At 45.8% G+C, this 13,567-nt stretch overlaps 1 protein-coding gene across 2 annotated transcripts in view; it reads left to right on the top strand.

Annotated features, from left to right (window-relative positions):
- Window positions 1-4,475, top strand: part of KHDRBS3 (KH RNA binding domain containing, signal transduction associated 3) — a 120,315-nt gene extending 115,840 nt beyond the window's left edge. For both annotated transcript variants that reach the window (XR_014513758.1, XR_014513759.1), the window contains exon 11: window positions 4,243-4,475. The gene's annotated coding sequence lies outside the window, so the exon portion shown is untranslated. The remainder of the gene's footprint in view (window positions 1-4,242) is intronic.
- The last annotated feature ends 9,092 nt before the right edge of the window (window positions 4,476-13,567 follow it).

Genomic DNA, 13,567 nt, shown 5'->3' with positions numbered 1-13,567 from the left:
AAATGGAGTAAGCCTACATACCAAATTCTGTTACTCAGGGCTCGGGTGAGATAAGGCATTGGTATCCTAGTTTTGGATAACATGCCAAACTGTCGTTCTTCACCTGAGTCTATTGTAAGCCATGGTTTGGGAGGGAACGGCAAACGAAAACACCACATGACATTTTAGAGCTGGTTTGCAAACCGTCGTTACAGCGATTGCTCCGCCTCCAAAATTTGTGCAAGTGGGAACTGAATTTGTGAAGTTGTCCGTACAGATGGAACTGTTTTTTTATTTGTGTTAACACTTGTTTTATGGTTTGTAGCTGTTTTTTATCTTTGATTGTTCCCATCCACCCTGCGGCCTTTTGGGGAGGGGAGGGTAAGAAAGCCAACGAAGTGTGTGATTTGATGCCTGGCAGTGCCCGCATAGCCCTATGCAAGGCAGAACCATCAGCTGGTTGTTGGGTCTTATCCAGGCTCCTGAAATGCACCCCGCAAGATAAGATAAAGGGACCCCTGACCGTTAAGTCCAGTCACAGACGACTCTGAGGTTGTGGCGCTCATCTCGCTTTACTGGCCGAGGGAGCCGGCGTCCAGCTTCCGGATCATGTGGCCAGCATGACTAAGCCGCTTCTGGCGAACCAGAGCAGCACACGGAAATGCCGTTTACCTTCCTGCCGGAGGGGTACCTATTTATCTACTTGCACCTTGACGTGCTTTCGAACTGCTGGGTTGGCAGGAGCAGGGGCTGAGCAACGGAAGCTCACCCCGTAGTGGGGTTTCGAACTGCCAACCAGCTGATTGACAAGCCCTAGGCTCTGTGGTTTAACCCACAGCGCCACCCTGCCAGATAGCACTCTGCAAAAAAGGTACCTTCCAGTGTGTCAAATTTGGCCCCCAACAGGTAGGGGAGATAACAGTCTGGCTCACTGGTCAGACAAATTTGCCGACCCCTGTTTTGGGCAATCTATCTAGCCAAGCACACTTGGTAGAAATGCACTCATCTCATTCCATAAAAATAGGTTGCTGTTAACCAGCTAGCCAGGCCATCTAACTCCCTGTTTACGCACCAAGGAAAGCTCAGTTCTGTGGCTTCTATCAATTCTGCTACCTCTTCCTTTTACGTATGCCGTTTCTTCCTTGGGCATCTGCTGGAAAGGAACTATTAATTTATTTATTTCCCACCCTTTATCCTAGAGTTGGGTTACAACCTTAAAGCGCGCTATTAAAAGAACAGTTCAAAACAAAAAATAATAAGAAAATGGGTCCCGACTTCAGGTGACGAAAGACAGGGTAAATATGTGTGTCATCAGAATTTCTCTGGAAGCTATAGGTGAAAGGCAGTATTACCATTGACACTTTGGAGAGACAGCTGCAGTGCTAACCGCTGCTAGTGCATTTTGAACTGGCAGCAGTTGGCACAGCCAATATATGTGGTGTTTTGCCAAACACCCTGGATTGGTGTTAGTCTAATAGTCAAAGCAGGGACGTGGGTGGCACTGTGGTCTAAACCACTGAGCCTAGGGCTTGCCGATCGGAAGGTCGGCGGTTCGTATCACCGCGACGGGGTGGGCTCCCGTTGCTCGGTCCCTGTTCCTGCCCACCTAGCAGTTCGAAAGCACGTCAAAGTGCAAGTAGATAATAGGTACAGCTCCAGCGGGAAGGTAAACGGCGTTTCAGTGCGCTGCTCTGGTTTCGCCAGAAGCGGCTTAGTCATGCTAGCCACATGACCTGGAAAAACTGTCTGCGGACAAATGTCGGCTCCCTTGGCCAGTAAAGTGAGATGAGCGCCGCAACCCCAGAGTCGTCTGCAACCCCTTTTTTAATAGTCAAAGCAGACTAATCCCCAGGGAGCATGGCTGTGTGGAAACATCCTAAGAAGCTGAGTTGGGAGAGCACGAAACTCTTGATCTCAGAGTTCTGGGTTTGAGCCCCACGTTGGGCAAAATATTCCATCGTTGCAGGGGGTTTGGACTGGGTGACCCTTGTGGTCCCTTCCAAATCTACAATTCTACGATTCTAAGCCAAGGTTCAGATCTCACTTAGGAGACTCTTGTGGGTCCTTTGAATAAGAATGGATTCACCCATGCATGCCTACTTTCCTCATTGCAGTACAGTGGTACCTCGGGTTAAGTACTTAATTCGTTCCGGAGGTCCGTTCTTAACCTGAAACTGTTCTTAACCTGAAGCACCACTTTAGCTAATGGGGCCTCCTGCTGCTGCCGCCGCACCGCCGGAGCACAATTTCTGTTCTCATCCTGAAGCAAAGTTCTTAACCCAAGGTACTATTTCTGGGTTAGCGGAGTCTGTAACCTGAAGCTTATGTAACCTGAAGTGTATGTAACCCAAGGTATCACTGTAGAACATGTGAACTGTCTTTGTGTCTGTTTGAATTGTAGTATCTAGTCTGACCCCCTGCAATGCAGGAAGCTCAGCTAGATCATACATGACAGATGGCTATCCACCTTCTGCTTAAAAACCTCTAGGAAGGGAGAGTCCTCCTCTTCGGGGAGTCTGTTCCACTGTTGAACAGCTCTTACTGTCAGACAGTTCTTCCTGATGTTGAGACAGAATCTCCTTTCTTGTAACCAGAAGTCATTGGTCTCCGGAGCCTCTGGAACAGGGGACAAGAAGTTTGCTCCTCCTTCCTCATGACAGCCCTATAGATATTTAAAGAAGAAGCAAAGTGATAAGACAACTTGGCATTTGGTGTTTCACCTGGGATGGCTGTTTGCACATGAAAGCCATCACTTGAGGTTGAAGACATGAAATAATGCAAGCATGTGATAACTTGGCCTAAATTCACCCCCATAACCTTAAAAATGCTGGCAATCACTTGAACCAGACATTTCTCCCCAACCTAATAAAAGTTTTTTAGTCTTGCAGGGTTTGATCTGTTTCTGAATCTTTAAGTGTGTGGAAGATTTACATATAAGCAAACTTTAAATATAAGCAAACTCTCTTGTGGGGAAAAGTCTAGCATTAAAGAAAGCAGGTTTCTTTTCCTTCTTCCTTGAAAAAGATTTTTTGTGTATTTGTACACCCCAAACAAGATCTTATAGCATCACTTGTGATGGAAACAGTCAGAAGATCAGACTCTGTTCAGCAAATCTCCATTTCCTCAAAACAGGAATATAGCAACTCTTTGAAACTTAAGAGTTTGAAAGGAGCATGTGAAAACAATTATTCTGTTTTGGCACAACAGAAAGCCAATCCAGGTCTAAGTTTAATGCTCCAGGACTTTGTTCAGTCAACACATAATTGCTGGAACACAATAATTGCCTTGCCCACCCTGATTCAAGTCCAGCATCCTATTTTCTAGTAACGACAAACCTCTAGAAGAACTATGGGCCCTCCAGATGTTGCTGAGTGAATCTCCCCTCATCCATTGGTGATGCTGGGACTTGGGGCCGATGGGAGCTGGAGTTTAGCAACGTCTGGAGATGCTCAGGTTTTTATCCATCCAGTTACAGGTTCCTGGTCATTGCAGTCTTTGCCCCAAAGCCTGGCTCGCATGGGATTGGTTCCTGGGCTGCACCACTTCCCACAACCTCAGTAAGAACCGGGTCTTTAATTCCCAGGTGTCTGTGTCTCAAAGGCATTAACACTGCTTCTTGAACATTAAGATTTGCTTTTCCTAAAAGCGCTCAGACACTTTCTGTGCACAGAATGATGTCTCACTGCAAGTAGAAAACTTGTACATCTCAAACCCCGCTGAGCTTTCTTCCTGAGCTGCTAGACCTTTGTTTTTCTTACGGGTCCAGGGAATTAGTTTACACAAGGAGGCAAGGAAAAATGTCACCTGCAACCCAAAGTGAAAGGTTCCCCTCCGCCACTTCATCCTGTTTCATATGCAGGTCAGACCTGAGCTGATGGCTGTTAAACACCTCTCTGTAGCATTTGTAGGTTTTGCATGTGCTGATTTATGCCACAGCTGAATGTGTGACAGCCGGAGCAAAGATAGGCCTGTCTGTGGGATATCGCTGCTAGTTTTCATCTCCCAAGCGGGGTGTGAAAAGGGTGTGTTGTTCTTCTCGAAATTTATCTTTAGCCTGCCCTTTGCGATTGGTCATCTCTGCTTAACAGGACACCCACTCAGTTGTTTTGTTCTCGGATATAAAAGGTTTCCCCGCATAAATCAGTAACATTTCTAATTGGTGCTTTCCGCCACCTGCAACGTGATCGTCCCCAGAGCGTCGCCAATAATTATTGGTTCCAAGAATATATACATATGTGTGTCTTTTGTTCTGCTGTTTTCCAGGGACTTTGCACGCTCTTACGGACAGATTCGAAACACCCCCCTCACCGACGTGCCTCAGAAACAATAGCCAGCAGCTCTTTGAAATTCCACTTTGACTTTAATGCTACCTGCTGTACCCTAGACCTGACAAGATGTATAGTTTTTCAGACCTCAGTTTTAACTCTATAATAATGTTTATTCATTTACCGCTGTAACTTTGTGAAGACATTAATAAAAGATTTTTTTCCGTTTCATTGTCCCGCGCAAAGAAATATTGATTCTTTATCAGACGCTTGTAAGCTTTTGCACAGTGTGAGAGAAAGCTTGGGGGAGTCTCTTTCAAACTAGCCCATTACTAAAAAGGGCTTATCAGCTCTGTGTGTGTGTTCACGCAGCAGCTGCTGCTCAGACAAGAAAACGGAAGAATGTTGCAGAAACACTTGTCTAAATGTAAACATACATGCCCAGAGCACAAGCTGGCTAAGGGAGAAGGATTTTGGAACGGGAGGGGGAGCCACACCTGATTTCCTTGCAGCCAGGCGACCTAAAATTCTTCTGATTTCCGCATTACGCATGCAAAATGTGCCCGACATATGAGTGCATGCTGCCCCCTGCAAAACATAAGCACATGACAGTTCCTAACTCAAGGTGAGCAGTTTGCGAGAAGTCTCTGCCACACGCTAAGCCTGCATAACTGCAATTCACATGCATAGGCTTTCTTCCTGCTCTCTCATTCAGCAGCAGACCTCACTCGTGCCATAACGTGCCTTACTCTTCCTGCAAGCTGTCATGTCCATTTGCCAAACTCCTCTGCCAATCTTCTTCCTTCTCGTTCCACCCTCTTGCCACGTCAGCAAAGTTGCCTAGTTTCACTGTGGCTCCTCCACTGCCCATTCCGCTTTTTATTCTCTGAAGCCAGTTCCGATACAGTGGTACCTCGGGTTAAGAACTTAATTTGTTCTGGAGGTCCGTTCGTAACCTGAAACTGTTCTTAACCTGAAGCACCACTTTAGCTAATGGGGCCTCCTGCTGCCGCCGCGCCACCAGAGCACGATTTCTGTCCTCATCCTGAAGCAAAGTTCTTAACCCGAGGTACTATTTCTGGGTTAGCGGAGTCTGTAACCTGAAGCGTCTGTAACCTGAAGCGTATGTAAACCGAGGTACCACTGTATTTCTCTTCCCCATAATGCAGACCTTCTTGGCAGGCCCTTTGCTATTTTTGGCACAGCAGACAACATGTCAGCGTTAATTTCTTAAATCTGAAATTGAAAGGGTGAATTGCAACTTCTACACAACATACTATTCATAGTTGGACTCCAGGGGTGCAGAGTAGACTTTGCAACAGTCCACCTTCCTGCATCAGATTCTACCCCTTTTACTTTTGAGTCAGCCACGCCACCACCCTTCTGCCCTCCATGTTGTAAAGGGGACACACACACACACACATACCCCAATCCACTTGGTTGTGCTAAGCTGCTTCAGGGCAGCCAGAACGAAAGCACGGTGGCATAGCAGAGAGTGATAATTATTTGACGCCATTAATCCAGTGGGTGCAAGCAATCTTGAGGATTTTCCAGCCCTCAGGAACAGCTTTCTGGAGAAGAAAAGTATGAAGAAAAAAGTATGGGAACTGCCCATGCCTCTTGCTGATTTTAGCATCTCATTCATTGTAGGGGTGATGTTTCCACAGTGTCAGAATCGTGTCTCCAGCTGTAGCCTTGCATTGGTGTTTTGAAGCTAGGCCTAAGTGTGCTTAACTTGAATAGGATGCACATTACCCTTCTATTTGCCCTTTGCTTTTTTGAATGACCTCTCCAGCGTTTGAATTTTAAATTGTAAGCTCCTTGGGGCAGATACATTTTTCCTCCATTGCTCTAAATAGCATGCACCTTGATGGTACAATTTAAATAATAATTAATAGGCCTGTAACATTTAATTGATTTCTTTAAAAAGGGGGGGGGGAATCACCCAACAGATTCCTCGATTACTCAGGCTGCAACGTGCTTGTATTTTTAATGCAAGCAGTTATTAAAAGAGTCCTTTACTCTTTTCTCACATAGAAGGGGGAAATACGCCTCCTATAATGTGTCGGCTGCAACACGCACATGCATCATCCAGACGCGAAAAATAATTAGAATGATTATTTTAATCATGCAAATGTATGCAATTTGGTGACAGCCCTAATGATTGCAACCTCCTAGCGGCTCACAAATCTCAAGTTTTAAGAACCACTTTAGATGTTCGTCTGTGGTTAGTGCTGAAAAGTCTTTCCTCATACGGGGAATCCATGTAACGGAATGTTTTAGCAGCGCAGTCTACTCAAAAGTAAGTCCTGTTGAGTTCAGTGGAGCTTAGGCCCCAGGTAACCACACAGGATTGGAGCCCCACATCTCCTGTGAGGACCATTCTAAGGTCATAGACCAGGCAGGAGGGACCTGTGGTTCTCCAGGTCTTGTTGGGAAGCCAATTTCCATCAGCCCAAACTGCATGTCCAAGATCAGAAGTGATGGAGGTTGGAGACAGCAGCAACATCTGATGAGCCACAGGTTCCCTGTCCCCATCATACAACCTTAGTACACCAGCACCAATGGAGCTTTGACCGCTGAAGTATTTGTGGTTGACCATTCCACATGTTTAGACCACAACTCAACCTATGTCAGTAGCTTTTAAACTATGTGGGAGGCAAAGCTTAAGGCAGCCCTAATTCTCTGAAGGAATATAAGCTGATTTGCTGCAGCACTTCAATATACGCAAAGCAGTTCCAGGCTGTACAAAATGATTGTATTTATGGCAGCTGTGCATACGTGTGAAGTGTGGACAGACACACATCCAAATAGATGCAGAAGCGAGCTAATAAACATGAGTGTTTAAGCCTCTATGCCTTCATTTACACCAGGCATGGCCAAACTTGGCCCTCCAGATGTTTTGGGACTACAACTCCCATCATCCCTAGCTAACAGGACCAGTGGTCAGGGAGGATGGGAATTGTAGTCACAAAACATCTGGAGGGTCAAGTTTGGCCATGCCTGATTTATACTGTTTGCTGTTGGTCCCCCACAGTTTCCCAAAAGCAATCACAATTGCTGTGTGCACCTTCTTTGAACGCAACAAGCAATTAGGTGGGCAAGAATAGCTGGGATATGTTTTCTCTTGACACCCGTAAAAAATGCACATGCTCTTTTTTCATTTGTACAATGTTTGGGGAAAAGTTTACAGCAGGCCTGCAACTTATTGGCAGGCTATTAACCAAAGTAGTTAAATAAAGCCTAAGTGTTTAGTGATTGTGTACGGTAAAGGTAAAGCTACCCCTGACCATTAGGCCAAGTCGTGGACGACTCTGGGGTTGCGGCGCTCATCTCGCTCTATAGGCCGAGGGAGCCAGCGTTTGTCCACAGATATCTTCTGGGCCATGTGGCCAGCATGGCGAACCAGAGCAGCTCATGGAAATGCTGTTTACCTTCCTGCCGGAGCGGTACCTATTTATCTACTTGCACTTGATGTGCTTTCGAACTGCTAGGTTGGCAGGAGCAGGGACCGAGCAACGGGAGCTCACCCCGTCGCGGGGATTCGAACCGCTGACCTTCTGATCGGCAAGTCCTAGGCTCTGTGGTTTAGACCACAGCACCACCCGCGTCCCTGTGAGTGACTCTGTACCAGACCACAAAATATGTACACCTTTGGTTTTTCTAGAATGGCAATCGGGAGAAGGCAAGGCTCAGGAGTAAACTCTATACAAATCCAGAGTGGAGTCCCTAAGACAATTGGATGGCACCTTGTACATTTTCTTCCAGCAACCTTTGCAGCCAAGCTGGTGCAAAATGCATTGCTCTGATTTCCTTTGGACCACATCAGCAAGGCAAAGAGGAGGGTCTTGTCATCTGGGCAGCCCAGGACCTCCAGACACATTGCCATGGCTTGCGCCCCAGAGAAGGTCTCTTCGGTGCTTCAAATGCAGCCTTTTATATTTTTATTGGTGGGCAAGCTGGAAAGATTTGTGCTGTCCCTTCTCCACCGTTCAGCAAGGCATGCCTAGCAGTTTGTTCTCTGCTATCCACCCCAAAGTAGAAAATGCAAAGTGAGAAAAGGACCCTGGGGAGAACAGATCAGAAATAGTTTTTTTCCTTTAAAGCACTGTTAAGGAATTTGCTAAGCTGAAATAACTTGTGTCTGCAAGCACGACCCTATAGAGATCTATGGAGGCACTGTGTTCAGAAATAAGTCTGGCTGTCTCTTATTATCACCACTGGATTCGTGATACTCTGGAATAAAGAAGTTCTTAAAAGGCAGCTTGTCAGGCCTGAGGATCTTGTCCTCAGCTGGGCCTCCCAAGTGCCTGCAGTAAGGCTAGTTAAGGAACTCAAGCCAGTTTTCCTTCAGGCAAATGCTTCTAATCTGGCTCAGAGTGGATTATAGAACCCTTGCCTCCTAAAGCTATTAGTCCCTGATGGTGCAGTCTGATGTCAAAAAAGACCAGGAGTTTTCTTTGGGTCCAGTGTAGGCTGGCCTGAAAAAGTACGTAGGCTTGCTCTGGTTGTAACTAGGGATGGATGGATCTTTCTATTTCAGTTTCTCACGGCTCCTTCTTTTTCAAGTCATAGAATGGTAGAGTTGGTTTGTCACACTTCAGCATCAATTTGCAATTTATATTTTTTAAAGAAAGTCGTCATGAAAAGCCAGCAGCATTTTAGTGCATGTTTCTCTTAATATACTCATTTTTGATGCAGTTTTGCCTATTATATACGTATTTTTGCAAGCCATTTCCCCTAATATAATGCATGTTTACTATTGTTTTCACTAGTACATACATTTTAATGCTCCTTTTATTTTTAATGCACTTTTATTTTTTTTAAAAAAATACATTGAAAGACTGAGAAAAGTGTGACTTTTGAAGGATCACTATTTGCATATATTTTCAGAAAGAATGAATTAGGCAGGATCACATTAAAATGCACACTGAACCAAATTTCTAATCCATCCCATAGTAACTGCACTCGGGCAAAAATTTTCTCAATGTATCTATACAAATGAAGCCAAGTTTCAGCAATCTGCCCAAATCTGTAGGAGCGCCCATCCTATGCAATTTGAATGTGAGGCTTTGCATAAATTTGACACATGGTTAATGTCTGGTAAGAAGCATACAATGAGTTGATAGGAAGAGTGCTTGGAAAACCATAGTATAGGGACATGATACTGGGACAGCTCAGTTGGTAGAGCATCAGACTCTGAATCTCTGGGCTGTGGGTTTGAGTCCCATGTTGCGCAAAAGCTCCCCTCATTTCAGGGGGTTGAACTAGAGGTAAAAGTAAAGGACCTCTGGACGGTTAAATCCAGTCAAAGGTGACTATGTGGTTGCAGCGCTCATCCCGCTTTCAGGCCAAGGGAGCTGGCGTTTGCCCACAGCTAGCTTTCTGGGTCATGTGGCCAGCATGACCAAACCTCTTCTGGCACATCAGAATACTGTGACGGAAACCAGAGCACACGGAAATGCCATTTACCTTCCCGCCACAGTGGTACCTATTTATCTACTTGCACTGGTGCGCTTTCGAACTGCTAGGTTGGCAGAAGCTGGGACAGAGCAACGGGAGCTCACCCCATCAAGTGGATTTGAACCGGCGACCTTCTGACTGGCAAGCCCAAGAGGCTCAGTGGTTTAGACCACAGCGCCACCCATGTCCCTAGAACTAGATGATCCTCATGGTCCCTTCCAACTCTACAGTTCAATGACTCTGTGACTGATAGACAAGAAGGAGGGAAGATGCTACAGGGCAAGTTACAAAGCAACCTCCATTCTTATCCTTCCCCCACTTTAGCCTTGGAGCCATTTGCAGACTGCTCAGATGCATTTCTACTGCCTTAAGGGATAGACTCCCTTGGGGAAGGGCTGTACCTCAGTCATAAACTTGCATGCAGATGGTCTTGGGTTCAATCCCTGGTGTCTCCAGTTAGAAATAATAATAATAACAATAATAATTTATTATTTGTACACCGCCCATCTGCTTGGGCTTCCCCAGCCACTCTGGGCGACTTCCAACAAAGATTAAAAATACATTAAAATGTCACACATTAAAAACTTCCCTGAACAGGGCTGCCTTCAGATGCCTTCTAAATGTCAGGTAGTTGTTTATCTCTTTGACATCTGATGGGAGGGCGTTCCACAGAGTAGGTGCCATTACTGAAAAGGCCCTCTGCCTGGTTCCCTGTAGCTTTGCTTATCGCAGTGAGGGAACCGCCAGAAGGCCCTCGGTGCTGGACCTCAGGACTGGGAAAGACTTCTGTCTTAGATCCTGGAGTGCCACTGTCAATCAGTGTAGACCATGTTGAGCTAGATGGACCAATGGCTGACCTGGTATAAGGCAACTTCTTCCCTAGGTTTCTTCTATCCCTCCTTCAACATGGATTGTTCTGCCTAGCCTGGCCTCTCCCACTGCCTAGAATCCCAGTCATGTCTACTCAGAAGAGCCATAGCTCAGTGGCAGACCATCTGCTCTGCATGCCAAAGTTCCCCGGTTCAAGCCCTGCCATCTCCCAAGGATTGCTGGGAATGTCCCCTTTCTGAAACCCTGGAAAGCTCCTTCTGATCAGTGTGGACAATCCTGAACTTAGAACCTCCAATAGTCTGACAGTATAAGGCTGCTTTCTATGCACCACCCTTGTTTGTTTAAAAGAGGAAGCCGCCACTGAAAACTGCAGGATGAATTTCACTGTTTTGTACCAGGCTCTGTGTGCAATTCCATAAAGCGTTTCCCATACTGAACAACTAGGTCTTAAGTACAGAATGAATGAATAAGCCTTTGAATTAAATTAAAACTTAACCAAAAAAATAAAAACCACTTAATCTTCCAAGTGTTTTAATGATGAGGCATCTGGGTTCCGGCTTGTTTTGAGGCAGATTTATCAAAGCCAATTATAGTTCTTTTTAGAACTTACAAAGGAACACGGGAGATCAGGCTCAAATTAAAAAGAAGTGTATCTTTGTTGTTTTCCCCCCGAAATCCCTTTCAAAACTGTTCTTTGCTTTCATGTTTTCAAAGGTTGCCATTCACTCATGCCCACGATCTCAAAGTCTTTAACCAACGGAGGGGAAGGCATTTGCAAAAATCACAGGTTAGTTGCTCCCTTCTTGTCCTGTCACACATGCAGATGAGTCAAAACATAAAACTAGCTTGCTTTTCCAAGCAATGGTATTGGTTATTATTAAAAGTCCCACAAAAATATCCTGTGGTTTGTATCGATTCCCTGGTTCTCTGAAAAGCAGACTTGGAGACTTTTGGAGTCAGTTTGTTTACTTTATTTATTTCCAATATTTATTGGTTGCTTTTGACTGTCAATGATCACAAGGCAGATTCCAGAGCATCAGTCAAATAATATGGTGTTTAAAACAATAAAAGCTAAAGTTAACAACATAAAACAGGCCTAACAGAACTTACACAGAATGCCTTCTGAAATAGAGAGACCTTCACTGGGTGCCTGAAATTCAGTGGGGAAGGAGTGCCTGTCTGATCTCAACTGGGAGTCCCACAAAACTGGGCCCACAGGGCAAATAATTTGGAGAAAAGGCAAGTAAGAGGGGACATGATAGAAGTTTCTAAAAATCATGCAAGGCATGGAGAAAGTGGAGAGGGGGAAGTTTTTCTCCTTCTTTCACAACCTCCATTGTGGAGAGCCAGTGTGGTGTAGTGGTTAAGAGCGGTAAACTCGTTGCAATTCGAGGACCCGCCACCCGCTTGAGGATAACAAAAGACACATGGACACAGAATATTAGGTTAATGGGCTAAAAAAGGCCACAACTTTATTGATTACAGCATGTGAGAGGTATTGGTTTAGGTATTGGATAAAACAACGGAGCGTGACTCCACCCCCTCAGGAAGGGGTGAGTCTAACCAGGGTTAACCACCAGTAGGAGGAGCCTGTTGATGCAAATACAACTGAAAGCTCCCCTTGATGTCACCGGGGGTTGTGCCATGGCCCTAGCCACCAGCAAGGGCGTCGGACCGAATCCACAACCGCTGGATTCCTTTAATGGAATACCCATAAAGTGAAGGGGTAGGCGATGGCCACACGGCAACAGGGACAGCAAAGCAGGGGCCGGTATGCCCCCTGCTAAAGGCAGGAAACGGCTCCCACTCACAACTCCTCCCCTCTGGGAGGTGGAGAGGCTTAATCTGGGGGACCGGGTTCGCATCTCCGCTCCTCCACATGCAGCTGCTGGGTGACCTTGGGCTAGTCACTCTTCTCTGAAGTCTCTCAGCCCCACTCACCTCACAGAGTGTTTGTTGTGGGGGAGGAAGGGAAAGGAGAATGTTAGCCACTTTGAGACTCCTTAGGGTAGTGATAAAGCGGGATATCAAATCCAAACTCCTCCTCCTCCTCCTCCTCCTCCTCCTCTTCTTCTTTTTCTCCAACGAAGCTGAACGTTGGAAGATTCGGGGCAGATAAAAAGAGCATACTTCTTCAAGTAGTGCAAAGCCATGCTATTAAACTCAGGGGAGGCAGTGATGCCCACCAACTTGGATGGCTTTGAAAGAGAATTAGACAAATTCATGGGTGAGAAGCCGACGGACGGCTATTCACCATAATGGCTATGCTCTGTTCTCCACAACTGGAGGCAGCAATGCTTCTGAAAACCAGTTTCTGGAAACCACAGGAGGGGACAGGGCTCTTGTGCTCATGCTCTGCTCCCTGGTTTTTCATGGGCATCTGGTTGGCCACAGGATGCTGGAACAGATAGTTCATTGGTCTGGTCAAGCAGGGTGTTCTTATGAAGGCACGTGGAGGACCACCAGCAAAGACTCCCTTGAAGATCTCAGTGGTTTGGCAGGAGGTCCTTACAGTATCCTGGACCCAAGTTCTTAATGGCCTTGACCCTTGAACTTGGCCCAGTAACATGTGGCCAGCCTGTGCAAGCTTTTAAGCCCTTTTTAGATACCACAGGCAGGGTAGCTGTGTGTCCTGCATTACAAAGGGCAAACCTGTATCTGAAGGGCTGGAGGTGACTGTACCATGTGTCCTTCTTTGAATGTATTGATCCGTTCTCATTAAACATACTTAGCCTTTGTCCAAGACAAATGGGAGACCAGAGACCTTTATTTTATTTTATTTAAAAGAGAGAGAAATCCATCACTGCCCTGCTTTGGATTCTTTCTAAAAGCAAACAGTTTTAAAGTCGGAAGATGGAGAAACCACAAGTGGTACTGAAGCAAATGAGATGTATGGAGTCTCTATTTCCTGTTGGCAACATAATGGAGTCCTATTTAATGGGACCCCTGAGATTGAATTAATGGAGGTAGTCAGATTAGACATTCCGTCCACAAAGCTACTTCCATGTTGAGGTTATTTATAAGAAACC

The sequence above is a fragment of the Podarcis tiliguerta genome (genome assembly GCF_965153285.1).
Source record: "Podarcis tiliguerta genome assembly, chromosome: 7".
NCBI lineage: Eukaryota > Metazoa > Chordata > Lepidosauria > Squamata > Lacertidae > Podarcis > Podarcis tiliguerta.
Note: the sequence above shows the minus strand (reverse complement) of the source record. Positions and strands in the feature narration are given on the sequence as shown.